The sequence below is a fragment of the Plecotus auritus genome (assembly GCF_963455305.1).
Source record: "Plecotus auritus genome assembly, chromosome: 1".
Lineage (NCBI taxonomy): Eukaryota > Metazoa > Chordata > Mammalia > Chiroptera > Vespertilionidae > Plecotus > Plecotus auritus.
This window is the reverse complement of record NC_137770.1, coordinates 244,975,816-244,989,337: the sequence shown is the minus strand read 5'-3', so window position 1 is coordinate 244,989,337 and position 13,522 is coordinate 244,975,816.

Sequence of the window (13,522 nt, the reverse complement as noted above, 5' to 3'; positions counted from 1 at the left end):
GGGGACCTCCTGGAGGGGGCGTGGCGGGCCCCTCGAAGAGCTCTGTCCGGGGGAGGGGGTGGGCGCCTGGGGGAGGGGGCGTGGCGGGCACCTCCGGGGAGCGCAGACACCTGGGGAGCTCAGGCCGGAGGGGGGGAAGGTGAAGGGGATCCTGCAGGAGAGGGCGCGGACGCCCCCCACACACACCCCCGCCACACCCACCGGAGCTGAGTGCGGGGTCAGCCTCAAGAGCCGCGACCCGGGCGTCGGGCGCTTTCTCCAAATCCTTAGCCATTTGTAGGCACCTACTCTCCGCCGTGTCCGCCCCCTCCCCCCCCCCCCCCGCCTCGGCCCTGCTAAGCGCTTTATAAACAGCACCCCACGGTTAGGAAAATCATTGCTCCCATTCCAGAGCCCGGCAGACTGAGGTTCAGAGGTGAAGGCGCTCCTCCGTCAGGAGTTAGTCCGTCCTGGCTGCCCGGGGAGTCCCCACGACGCCCCGTTGGGCCTTATTTGCCTACTGGGGTGAGACCTGTTCTCCAACGCTTCTCCTCTTAATGTGCTTCCAAGTGTTTAATGAATGAAAGTAGGGTCCAGACCTGTTAGGATCCTGGCCCCTATGTTGTACATGGGGAAACGGAGGCCCCCAAACGGGCGTGGTCTCCCCCAAACCATTCTCCCCAGGAGTGGCTGGCTGGGCTGTGCGGACTCAGAGCCTGATTAAGGGGCGATTCCCCTCTGGGTTGCGGGGCCCCTGGCGTCAGGAGGTGGGGAGACCAGACGGGAGGAAGGGAGACGCGCTAGTGACTGGAGTGCAACCGGCGCGCCCCAGGCGAGTGGGGCCAAGTAGGGCGAGCGCGGACCCTCAGAGGGCGCTCCGGAGGCAGCGCGCAGGTTAGCCGGGGTGCAGGCGCCGCCCCGGCCCGCCCCGCCCTCGTGACTGCCGAATCTTCAGCCACATCATGCCATCTGCTGGGCGCCGGGAGCCACTGTCTATGCTTTGGAAGAATGCTGTTCTTTTTGAGTTTCTCATTCCCACCCACCTCTCTCTCTCTCTCTCTCTCTCTCTCTCTCTCTCTCTCTCTCTCTCTCTCTCTCGGCGGGGTCTCTCTGTAGAACACAATAAAGCTCCCAGCACCACAGAGAACAGCTGGAACCCGGAGACAGCCCATCCAGCTACCCCAGCGAAAGTTGCAGGATTGGCCCCCAACTGCTGGGCCTGGGGTCAGACAAGCCTCCTTGACAGACCTGATTCTTCCACTCCCTGTCCGTCCTGCCTGCCTTGGAGTTCTCCTCTGTGCGCTGGGAAGGTTGATATTAACACCCAGGCTGCTGTGAGGATTCCATCAGATAATATTGATAAAAGCAGATAACAGAACAGTGCCAGGCATATAACACATGATCGGTAAATATGTCTCGCCTCTCGTTCTACCAGCAAGCATTGATTGGGTGGCTGGTCTGCACCAGGCTAGGTACTGAACCAAGATACAGGAGACACAGGCCTTCCCTCAAGAGGCGGGGCAACAAGTGTGGGCTCCCGGCCCTGTTCTGCCCAGGTTTCATCCCGCTTTGCCACACTCTAAGGGGCTAATGTGCTAAATCACTTGACCTCTCTGGCCTCAGTGTGTGCATCTGTAAAATGGGGGTGATAGTACTCCCCCTCCTAGGGTTGTTAGGGGAATAAAGGAATTGATGTTGGTGCTTGAGACAGGTGTTCCTTGCTATACTCAGTAATGGGCTATTCTGTGACTTGGACTATTGGCTCACAATGCTCCCTTCTCTCCCTGTCCTTGCCTTTGCTCACGGGGTGAGGGGTGTTTCCCCCTTCTCCCACACCACTGATGTGGCGCTCACCACGGGACTCCGTTAGGCCCGTGGGATATGGGAGGAAGTGACAGGGTGCCAGTGCCAAGTGAGTGAAGGCCTTAAGAGACATTACATGGTTCAACCCTCTCTGGCCCTGGGCTAGCTTCAGTTCCTAGAATGAGAGAGACAGGCAGCAGACATTAACCCCACCTGAATCCTAAGCAGAGTTGCAGGCTCATGAATAAGAAAAACGTGTGTTCTTATAAGCCACTGAGATGGGGGGGGGATGTTTGTTTCCCAGCATTATCACAGGAAGAGCTGGCTGATACATATAGTAAATAAACAGGCCTGTATGCAATTGGTGCTGTGGTGGGAGGCATTTGTCCCAGCCCTGAGAGGCAGGAAGGCAGAGGGTCCCAGAAAGAGTCAGGGGCATGAGTTCCCTCCCCTTCCTTCTTTGCCGATCAAGCATTTCCTGCACACTTGCTGTGGGCCAGGCGCTGGGCTAGGTGCTCGGACAGACCCAGGGGGCAATAAGACAGGGTCTGCTTTCATGGAGTTGAAGTTCAGAAGTCCAGAGTGGGACGAGGACAACACTCAAGAATGGGTCATACGCCGAGGGGGCTGAGAGGGACATAGGTACAGGCTGTGAGGACAGAGGGAGGCACCTGACCCCCACTCCGGGTCAAGGTGCCCTGAGAGAAATGGTGTCTGAGCTGAGTCCGGAAAGGCACCGGGCGAGCAGCCAGGTGGGAGGAAGAGAGGGGCAGCCTGTGCGAAGTCCCCGAGGCCGAGAGAGGAGACACCTGCCGGAGCTGCGAGCAGTTCCACGTCACGGAACACGGCCCGGGGTGCGGGACAACAGCGCGGGGGTGAGTGCGTGTGGGTACTGGGCGCCCTCTCCGTGGCAGGCTCTGGGCCAGCACGTTGCGGGGTGCCAGGCCCTCCCTAGTTACAGATAATGTGCCAGCCCTGTTATCTCAAGCGCTTTTCCTGGACCGCCCCTTTGAGGCCTCACCACAAACCCGCCCGTGGCAGTCATCCCTGCACGAAAGGAGACAAAGCCACAGAGAGGCCACACCAAGGCCCAGCGGTTGAGACATGGTGGACCTGAGATTTCAATCCTCAATTAACCACAGCGATCACGTTGGAAAGGAAGGCCGTGTGGAACAGTGGCTCTTCCTGGAGTTGGGAAATTCAGATCATTCTTATTTTATTTCCCAAGGGCTTGGTGTTATGTCATATATTATTTTAATGATCAGGGAAAGTAGTGATAACTATTTCCGTTTTGAGAAAATCTTGTGGACACTACACTACACCTGATTTTGTAAGGCACGTGGCAAAGTTCTTCACTATAGTTACTGTATGACATGAGGCGGGGCTACTATCATGCCCATTTCACAGATGGGGAAACTGAGGCTCGGAGGGCCAAACGGCTTGCCCTTCGTGCCATGTTATTGTATTCGTTTCCGATGGCAGCTGTGACAGGTCACTACAAACCTGGTGGCTTAAAACAGCAGAAATAGCCCTGGCGGGTGGCTGCGTTAGAGCACTGACCCGTGCACCAAAACGCTGTGGGTCTGATTCCCAGTCCGGGCACAAACCTAGGTGCAGGTTTGATCCCCAGTCGGGGCAGATATAGGAAGCAACTGATCAACGTCTCTCTCCACCCCCCCCCTGCCCCTCCCTCTTTCTCCCTCTCTCTCCCCCTCTCCCTCTCCCCCTCCCTCTCCCCCTCCCCCCTCTCTCCCTCCCCCCCCCTCTCTCTCCCTCCCTTCCTTCTTCCCTCGCTCCCATCAATTAAAACATAAACTCGGATGAGGATAAAATTAAAACAATGGCAGCAGAAATATATTCTCACTGTTCCGGAGGCCGGAAGTCCAAAGTCAAGGTGTGGGCAGGGTGGGTCCCATCTGGCGCTCTGAGGCGGATCACCTGCAGGCGTCTGCCAGCTTTGGTGGCTCCAGGCACTTTTTGGCTCAGGGCTGCTGTTTTTTGCTTTTCACCTTTATTCATAAAAGCAAAAATCCTCTTCCGGTTCCTTTCAGTTAGCAGAAAACAGGGACGGATGTGGGTCTTTTGTAAAATCAAAGTGGTGCCACTCGAACTTCCGCAAACTGGGGGATACCTGTAGATGATAAGCAAACGGTACGTGTTTATATGGGCCGTGCGGACAGCACAGGAAGTGGATCTGGTAAGAGCCTAGTTCAAGGTCATGTCTACCTGCCCCTGGCAAAAGGCTTTCTCGCTGCCATTTCCTCTGGAGCGTGTGTTTTGTGTCAGACGCTGCACCAGGAGAACTAAGGGAGCAGTGGGCAGAAATGCATAGCACCTTCTCTGTGATAAAAGGTGCCCAGAACCTTCTTGATGGTCTTGGTGCCCAGTCTCATACAAAGTAGCCGATGGCTCCAAGGGTTATGTGAGATGGGGAGTTCTAGATTGATGCGTAACTAAGACTAACACACAGTAAATACTAGTATGCTTAAAAACTAAGAATAAGTACGGCTTCATGCCAAAGAAAGGGTTCAGTTTCTGACTCTTCCTACGGATAACTATGAAAGGCCCCCAGGGAGAAACGTGCCAGGCATCATGGGTGAGGCTGCTCCTTGCGACGGGGCGCGGTCACACATTCCATGTGACCACCCTACCTGGGCTGCCCTCCCTGCCAAGGCTCGTTTTCAACCAGAAAGGTCTCCAGGAACAGAAAGGGTGCCGGAAGCCAGTTCCAGCATGTCGTAATTGCAAGAGTTTCATCAAAAGGTGGATGGAACTTGGGGACTCAACAAGGGTTGAGTCACGTATGTTGTTACCTATTGGGAATGGCTAAAGGCATTTCCCCAAACCTGAAAGGGATGTATTAAATTGATTGTTTGCTGCCAGACAGCTCAGGGCATCTTAATCTACATGTTCTTGCCTCCTACTGGCCAAACACCTGAACAGCGTAGGCTATTCCCCAATCTGACAAGGCTTCTGTACCCTACCCTTTGAAGTGTATATCTCCACCTTGCCTTAGGACAATTTGTGTTAATAAAAAGCAAGGGGTCCTGAGACAAGGAGAACTTAGCTCCTTTAGCTAAAGCTCCTCTGACCCCCAATGCCTTTCAAAATTATCTTTCGTCTTTGGACTCTCATTTAATCTACGCACAGCCTTCTCCAGATCCAGAACCCTTTTAGATGCCGGACCAAGACCCACCGGTGTTAAATGTCGCCCAACGTCCGGCAAAAGGGGGCTGGATAACAGATGGTACCTGCTGCTCTCACTTTGGTCTCCCTGGCAGACAGCTGAGTGCGGAAGTCTCCAGAAGCCCCAGCCATGGCTCTTCATGGCTAAAGGTGCTGCTCGTGTACCACTGGCATGTCTTGGCTGACTTTTTGTGAAGTAAGCACGTTCCTCTTCCACCTCCCACAGGACGTGGAGTGCCATCCAGTCCCCTCCAGAGAGAATGGCTGGCCCAGGTTCTCGCAGCGTCCCAGGTGCAGCCAACCCCGGGCTCGCTACCTGACAAGGATCATATGTCTTCTAACTAAGTGTAAGACCGATAGGTAAATAAAATAGGAGCCACCTTCTTCTCCATGCTCAGCCTTCCGAAGGTTCATTGTGCGAAGAGCATGAAGTTATGGTCTAGGGCAGCGATTTTCAGCTGGTGTGCCACAAGAATTTTTAAACATGCAATATTTAGTCAGGGGCACTGACCTCTTTTCTCTTAGACTAGAGGCCCGGTGCATGAAATTTGTGCATGGCTGGGGTCCCTAGGCCTGGCCGGCGATCAGGGCCAATCTGTGGGGCAAGTGGTGGGGCGATCAGGGGGCCCCTCGGCTGGCACTCACTGTGGCTGGCCTGGGGCCTGCAGGCTGGGGGCAACTCCTGTGTTGAACGTCTGTCCCCTGGTGGTCAGTGTGCATCATAGCAACCGGTTGTTTCACCAGTTGTTCTGCCCTTCAGTCGATTTGGGTATTAGGCTTTTACTATATAGGATTGTCAAATGGAAAAAAGACAACAGCCAATAGAACAATAGCCATTTGGTATGAATGAATCAAAACTACACCTATTCTTTTGTCTGATCCACAAAACGATATCTATTTTTGGTGTGCCGCAGAATTTTAGTAATTAGCTTCAGTGTGCCATGGGATGAAAAGGTTGGCCATCGCTGCCCTAGGGGCTCTTCTCCTGTGAATCCCGTAGAGCAGTAGTCGGCAAACTGCGGCTCGTGAGCCACATGTGGCTCTTTGGCCCCTTGAGTGTGGCTCTTCCACAAAATACCACGGCCTGGGCGAGTCTATTTTGAAGAAGTGGCGTTAGAAGAAGTGTAAGTTTAAAAAATTTGGCTCTCCAAAGACATTTCAATCGTTGTACTGTTGGTATTTGGCTCTGTTGGCTAAGGAGTTTGCCGACCACTGCCGTAGAGGATCCTGTGTTCTCAGATCCCAAGTACAGGCTCAGAAATAACAGCTGGGATCCTTTTCTGACGTTAAGTTGCCTTGAGTCGATTCCTGGGGCTCTAGTCCTATCTCTGGAACACGATGGAGCCTCCACCGTCCTTGCACTTGGAGCTACTAACCGCAGCGGCTGACACCTCTCACTGTATGTGACGCGACTGCGCTGTAGAGTCTAATGTCGTCCCCGGGGCAGGGCACCTTCTGCGCCAAGCCGTCGGCTAGAAAAGATTTCGTTATGACTTCTGGTAAGCCTATTTTATTTAAAACTTAATTGTGGTTCACGTAGCGTAAATGCCATCTGCTTGCACGTCTGCTGGCTGTTTGGCAGCGCTGGGCATCGCAAAGGGGAAAACCAATGGAGGCTGTTTTGTGCGCCCCGAGATAAGAGGCGGTTAGCAGGTAGAGTGCCCTGCTTGCCGGTCATTTCATTCGGATAGCACATTATCCCTCGTGATAAAAAAATAGTGATTTCAAGAGTAACCTTTTCACTGAGGCCCTGTGTGCATGTGTGTGTGTGTGTGTGCATGTGTGTATGCATGTGCATGTGTGTGCATGCACACAAACGAAGGGTCCGTGAATTGCTGCTAATGTGGGGTGCCTTCATTTCTTGGCACCACAAACCTTCCCCAGCGGCCTTGTCAGAGTCGGGAACTTGGCAGCCGCGCAGTTCTGAGCACCGGTTCTTACCCTGAGATAATTTGCAGAGTAGCTCCGTGCTGACCTGAGAGTAAGTGCTTGCCAAGACTTCTCTCTGTGCGTGAGCCAGGCTGGGTCAGAAGGAAGGCTCCGTAGCTGCCAAGAGCAGCATCCATGAAGTGTGTTTCATCGTATTCCCACCTGGTGTGTCAGCGTTCTTAACCTGCGGGAGGAGTCAGGAAACTGTGCGGGAATGTGTGTGAGTACATTTGAGTGTTTTTATGGGGAGAGTTAAAGTCTTTCCCAGTTCTTTAAGAGGCTCCAGGAATCCACCCCTCCCCTGCAGAACAGGACTGAGAACCGCTGGCCCATGGAATAGTCTGTCAGGGAGGATGAATTCTTCCCTCAGAAAGCAGAACCGCAGGCAGCAGGAGCCATAATAATGATTTACTAAAAGACACCATGTGTTGGGGTGGGAAGTGTGTGGCCTAGAAGGCAGGAGACGGGCCTTAAACGTTCTGCACATTATGTGACCTCTGCTAAGCTACTTCCGCTTCCTGGGCCTCAGCTTCCCTTTCTGTAAATTGAAAGGATGAAGGAGCTGTGCTGAGTGGCAAAGACAGCTACTTGGTCTTTGGTATCCATTGTGCCGTCTTCTTTTAAAAGAGAACACTCACACATCCAGTGTTAGCTGAGCCCATGGCTACCTGGCTAGAGACTACATTTCCCAGCACCCTTTGCAGGTAGGAGTGATCACATGACTAGGTTTCAGCCAAGAGGATGTGAGGAGTGATGTACATAAAGGACTGCACTCTCCCTTCCCCTTCCTGTATGTAAACTGCCTAGGTGATCATGTGAGCCCGCTTCAGCCCTGCTGGGGGGGACTGCACCCCAGGGAGTAACAGAACAGCAGATCGAAGGAGCCCTGGATAACTTCATGTAGAAGGATGCCTGATGGATTTGGATAGCCTGCCCACCTCTGGACCATTCAGGGAGAATAAAACCCTATTCTAGTTAAACTACTGTGTTTTGAATTTGAGGGTTTCTTTGGCTCAGCAGTTTAGCCCATTATTTATCTCATACGGATTGGATGAAAGCCATTAATATCACCATTGTCATCATCATTCTCCTCCCCGCTGACATCCAGAACAATATAGATGCATACCAGACATCCAGCAACCTGAAAGAATGAATGAACCAGTGAACAGCCGAATGGGCTTCATAGTCAGGAATAGCAGAGGGATGATTCATGAACCAGATTGGCTGTGGATGAGATCATGTCTAAGTCTCCTTCCAATACTCAAACCCTGTCCTGTTGTTGCTCAGAACTGAGGGTCACCTGGGAACAACACAGTGTGACCAGCATTGTCTCGGCCAAGTGCTTGCCAAACAAAGACAGGGGGGAGGTTCTAAGAGGGACCCCTCTCCTCTCCGCTTTCAGTTACTCACTCATTCACTCAACAACATATGCTTATTACATGCCGGGCACCCGTGGGCACAGAATGCCCAAGTCCCCATGCAACCTTTTGTTCGCAGAGTGACTCCTAGGTCATATAAGCACAAAAGGAGATTATTACAGGACTAGAGGCCCAGTGCACGAAATTTGTGCATGGGGGAGGGTCCCTTCAGTCCAGCCTGAACCCTCTCTAATCTGGGAATCCTCGAGGGATGTCTGACTGCCGGTTTAGGCCCGATCCCAGAGATCGGGCCTAAACCGGCAGTCAGACATCCCTCTCACAATCCGGGACCGCTGGCTCCTAACTGCTCACCTGCCTGCCTGCCTGATCGCCCCTAACTACCCCCCCTCCCACCAGCCTAGTTGCCCCTATCTGCCCTCTTGCCGGCCTGGTTGCCCCCAACTGCACCCCCCCACACACACCGGCCTGGTTGCCCCAGGCAGACTGCTGTTTGGTCATTACTATGACAGTGTCCTGGACAATTTGCATATTCCTCTATTATTAGTATAGATGCTCATTAGCTTACACAACCCCTGGAGTGCCCAGAGAATGGAACAGGGCCTGATGCAGCCAGGAACCAGATTGTGACACCCACTGAATAGGCTGCAACACGGTCCTATTGCTTCTCGGCACCAGCATTGGAGGTGCTGACCACCTCTACCCCCCTGAACTTCAGGACATCCCAAGGGCAGATGCCCCGGACATGGGGAGGGGTCACCCAAGATGCTGGGGAAGGAAGCCTTGCTGAATATAGTGTCCCCTCTTTCTAACTCCCTCTTCCTCCTCCCTCTACACGACATTCCCATTCCTCCTCCAGCCCCTACAAGGACTAAGAGCATTAGTCACTGTTTATCCAGTCATCGAGCAGTTACTATGTGCCATATAGTGTAATAGGGATGCTGCAACAACTACTCATTTTAACCACCCTGGAAGGACTATGCTTCCATTTTCCATATGTGAACAGTTAAGTCTCAGAGATCGATTCATCTAGTCACTTCTTCGGTGAACTTGTATTGAGACCTACTGAGAGACGGGCACTGCTGGGTGCTGTAAATGAAGAAGACACTCGCCCGGCCAGCGTGGCTCAGTGGTTGAGCATTGACCTATGACCCAGGAGGTCAAAGCTCGATTCCCGGTCAGAGCACATGCCCAGGTTGTGGGCTCAATCCCCAGTGTGGGGTGTGTAGGAGGCAGCCGATTAATGATGCTCTCTCATCATTGATGTTTCTCTCTCTCTCTCCCTCTCCCTTCTTCTCTGAAATCAATAAAAATGTATTTAAAAAAATAATAAAATAGCATTTAAAAAAAGAAGAAGAAGAAGACGCACGGTGCTTACAACTAAGAGGTGATGAAAGGAGGTCGGTCCTAAAATCCCACAGCACATCCCGCGAGGCTGTGGGGCCCCCAGGGCCAAGTGCTCGGCCGGGCACGCCATGCCTCTCCGGCGGGTCTGTAACTGGGCAGACGCTTCCAGACGCGGATGCTTCCGAGATTCCGTAATCCAGTGTATTCTGTGCCATAAATGTGAATTGTGAGCAGCATTCGCAGGAAGTCCCCGATGGCCGGTGCGGGGAAGCAGACTCCGTGCGCAGGGGACACCTTATTGAAGCCTCTCGCGGCCGACCCTGCGCGGCTCCTGTGACGAGGCGGCCACGGAAATGCATCGCGAACCAGCGTGGGATGATGGAGCCTGGAGTCAACCTGAGGCCGACCTACGGACCCGCTGAATGAGTGTCAGGATGAGGATAAAGGATAAATCATGTTTCATTTTTAAATGATAAACCAAGCCAGAAAGTGTGACGATTACTCTGTGAAACCCCGGACATAGGTGCCACAGGCAAAGATGTTTCTAAGGGAGCAGATCAATTTTTGCAAAGCATCAGGCAGAAACCCCCACCACATCGAGCCCTCAATAGCGGACGTGAGAAAGCTGTGGCAGCAGGCCCTCCCTGCAGGGGTGCAGTGCTTAGGAAAGCTGTGGGGAAAGCCCTGCCTGTGTGGCTCAGTGGTTGCTGGTTCCATTCCCGATCAAGGCACATGGCGGGGGGTTGCGGGGGAGTGGCTGGGGGGCGGGGGGCGGGCTCAATCCCCAGCAGGGGGCAGCTGATCCATGTTGATGCATCAAAGTTTCTATTTCTTCTCCCTTCCTCTCTCCCTAAAATGAATAAAACATATATATTTTTAAAATATTTTTATTGATTTCAGAGAGGAAGAGAGAGGGAGGGAGAGATAGAAACATCAATGATGAGAATCATGGATCGGCTGCCTCCTGCACGCCCCCCTACTGGGGATCAAGCCTGAAACCTGGGCATGTGCCCTGACCAGACATAGAACTGTGCCCTCCTGGTTCATAGGTCAACGCTCAACCAATGAGCCACGCCAACCAGGCTAAAGCCATATGGTTTTTTAGAAAGCTATTGGTAAAATGGGTTTGGTCTGCCCTTCCTTCATCCAACAGTGGGGAGGAGGGGAGCACATGGGCTGTCTCTGGTGTCGGTCACTGTGCTGGGGGCTCAGGATGCAGCTGTGAGCAGCAGGGAAGGGTTACAAGAGAGAACAGTGGACACGCAAAGATCCATGGCCAATGTCAGGACAAGGACGGGAATCTATAGGAGGACACGGCACTCAGCCACCTTACCTGGGGTCGGGACCAGTCGCCAGGTCATGTGAGCCTGGTGGCAGTGGGGCTCAGAGCAGGGAACGGTGCTCCAGGCGAGGGAACAGCATGGCCAGAAACCCAGGCATCAGAGTGGGAAGTGACAATGTTGATGCCCACGTATAAAAGATGATTATTTTAGTGCCGTTGGTGAGAAAGACATGGTGAATGTCCATCCATTTTCTGGTTCCTTTTCTAAAGACTGAGTCTGTCGCTGTGAGAGGCACCGTGGCTACTGAATAAATTTCTGCTGAACAAATGACGAAGCAACTGCATACGAGTCCCAGATCCTTGGAGCTGAAAGGGAGTGAGGGAGAGCTATGCAGCAGAGCGTGGGAGCGACGTGACCCGTGTGGACACGACGCCATTCTCCCCAGCCTGCTTCTCTGCCTCTCCTTCTTTGTTGTGAAACGCTTCGAAGGCAGAATCTTTTTTTTTTTTAATATATTTTATTGATTTTGTACAGAGAGGAAGGGAGAGGGATAGAGAGCTAGAAACATCGATGAGAGAGAAACATCGATCAGCTGCCTCCTGCACACCTCCCACTGGGGATGTGCCCGCAACCAATGTACATGCCCTTGACCAGAATCGAACCCAGGACCCTTCAGTCCGCAGGCCGACGCTCTATCCACTGAGCCACACCGGTTTCGGCCGAAGGCAGAATCTTATGTTATGTTTAGGGCGTCTTCCGTCTCCTCTGCGGCAGTGACTTCAGCTCAGATGACAAGACTCCGTGGGTCTCGCAAGCCTGCGATCAGAACGCGGCCCTGCCAAGAAGGGGTGTCGAGACACTTGGTCCCACGAACAGCCTGGGCTCTGCCAGCAGAAAGGTGTAGGTTTTGCTACCAGCCTGTCGGGCACCAGCAGCCTCGGGGCTGAGAGCTCCGAGTGGGGAGGGCCTGACCCTGCCTCTCAGGCTGGCTGTGGAGAGAAAGTCCCCAGACGGGCGATCGTCCCTGCTCCCCGGATGTGTCTGTCCCCCTTGCCTTCCTCACTCCGCGCCCCAGGCGAGCCGGCTCTGGGAATCCACGGCCTCCTCCTGAAGGAGAAAGGAACCATTCAGAGGGAAAGAAGAAAGAGGAGGCCCCACGTAACATGGCTCTTGGTGCCAAGCTGCGGGAGGCCGAACCAGGCCGAGGGTGCTCTCGCCCGTCCTGCCCGGGGCGTGTGCTGGCTGCCAGGCCCAACAAGCCAGGGCTGCCAAGGGAGGAAGCCCCACCTCGCAGAGGCTGGCATCTCAGCCCTGGCATCCACGGCGCTGGACGGCCCGGCGGGCTGCGGGGGCGCCTGTCTGAGGTGCTGGAGCTGGGCGCTTAACTAAAGTCACCCCTCATTTTCCAAGGAAATTAAAATTGAGAGGCAGAGCCGGGGCCTGCCCGATAGCACACAGCTTGTCAGCATCTAAGCAAATTACTTTCTTCCTTCTTCTTTCTCTCCGTCCTTCAACACGTAAAATGTACTGAGCGTGGGTGGGGCAGGCTGGCGGGAAAGTTGCGAACAGTTCCCAGTTTTGCCAGGTGTCAACCTCACACGTTCTTTTGTTGTTGTTTTTTTTAAATATTTTTTTTATTGATTTCAGAGAGGAAGGGAGAGAGAGATAGAAACACCAATGATGAGAGAATCACGGATCGGCTGCCTCCTGCACGCCCCACACTGGGGATCGAGCCTGCAACCCAGGCATGTGCCCTGACTGGAATCGAACCCGGGACCCCTCAGTCCGCAGGCCCACGCTCTATCCGCTGAGCCACACCGGCGAGGGCAGCCTCACACGTCCGTAGAGCACTGGTCCAGGCCTGTGCGGGGCCCGGGAGCTCAGAGACAGCGGCTTAGCCCTGCCACCAGCAACCCTGAGTCTGAAATCATGACGACCCATCGTCAGGCAGCGTGGGGAATATCACAGGAGTTAGTGAGTTGAAAACTGATAACCCTCCATGCATAACCTCGAATAATAATCTAGTGCTCTGTGTCTTCATTTTCTATTCTGCAGAACTGGTGACGTCACCCAGCGAGGTCAGCTGGCCCCCTGCTCTGGGGCTCACGGAGCTGGGCTCCGAGCTGCGTGTCTGGTCCAGAGTCCACGCCCACACCCCTCAGGTCACCGAGAGAACCAGTTCCTGCCCAGCTGGCAGGGCTCAGTGGCTGGGCGTCGGCCTATGAACCAGGAGGTCACCGTTCAATCCCCGGGTTGTGGGCTCGATCCCCAGTGTGGGGCGTGCAGAAGGCAGCCGATCAATGATTCTCTCATCATTGATGTTTTTATCTCTCTCTCTCCCTCTCCGTCCTCTCTGAAATCAATAAAAAATAATATTTTTTCTTAAAAAAAGAGCCAGTTCCTAGGACTGCGGGCTGAGGTCCCCCTTTCCTTGCTGGCTGCCACCTGCATTCCTCCCCATGTCGCCCCTCCACCTCCAAACCAGCAATGGCAGGGCAAACCCTCTCCACACCCAGGGTCTCTCTGACGCCCCCTCTGCCACCGACCTGAGAAAACGCTCTGCTCTGAGGTCCCTGTGCTTGGATCAGGCTCACCGACGACTTGCTTTTGATGAACTCT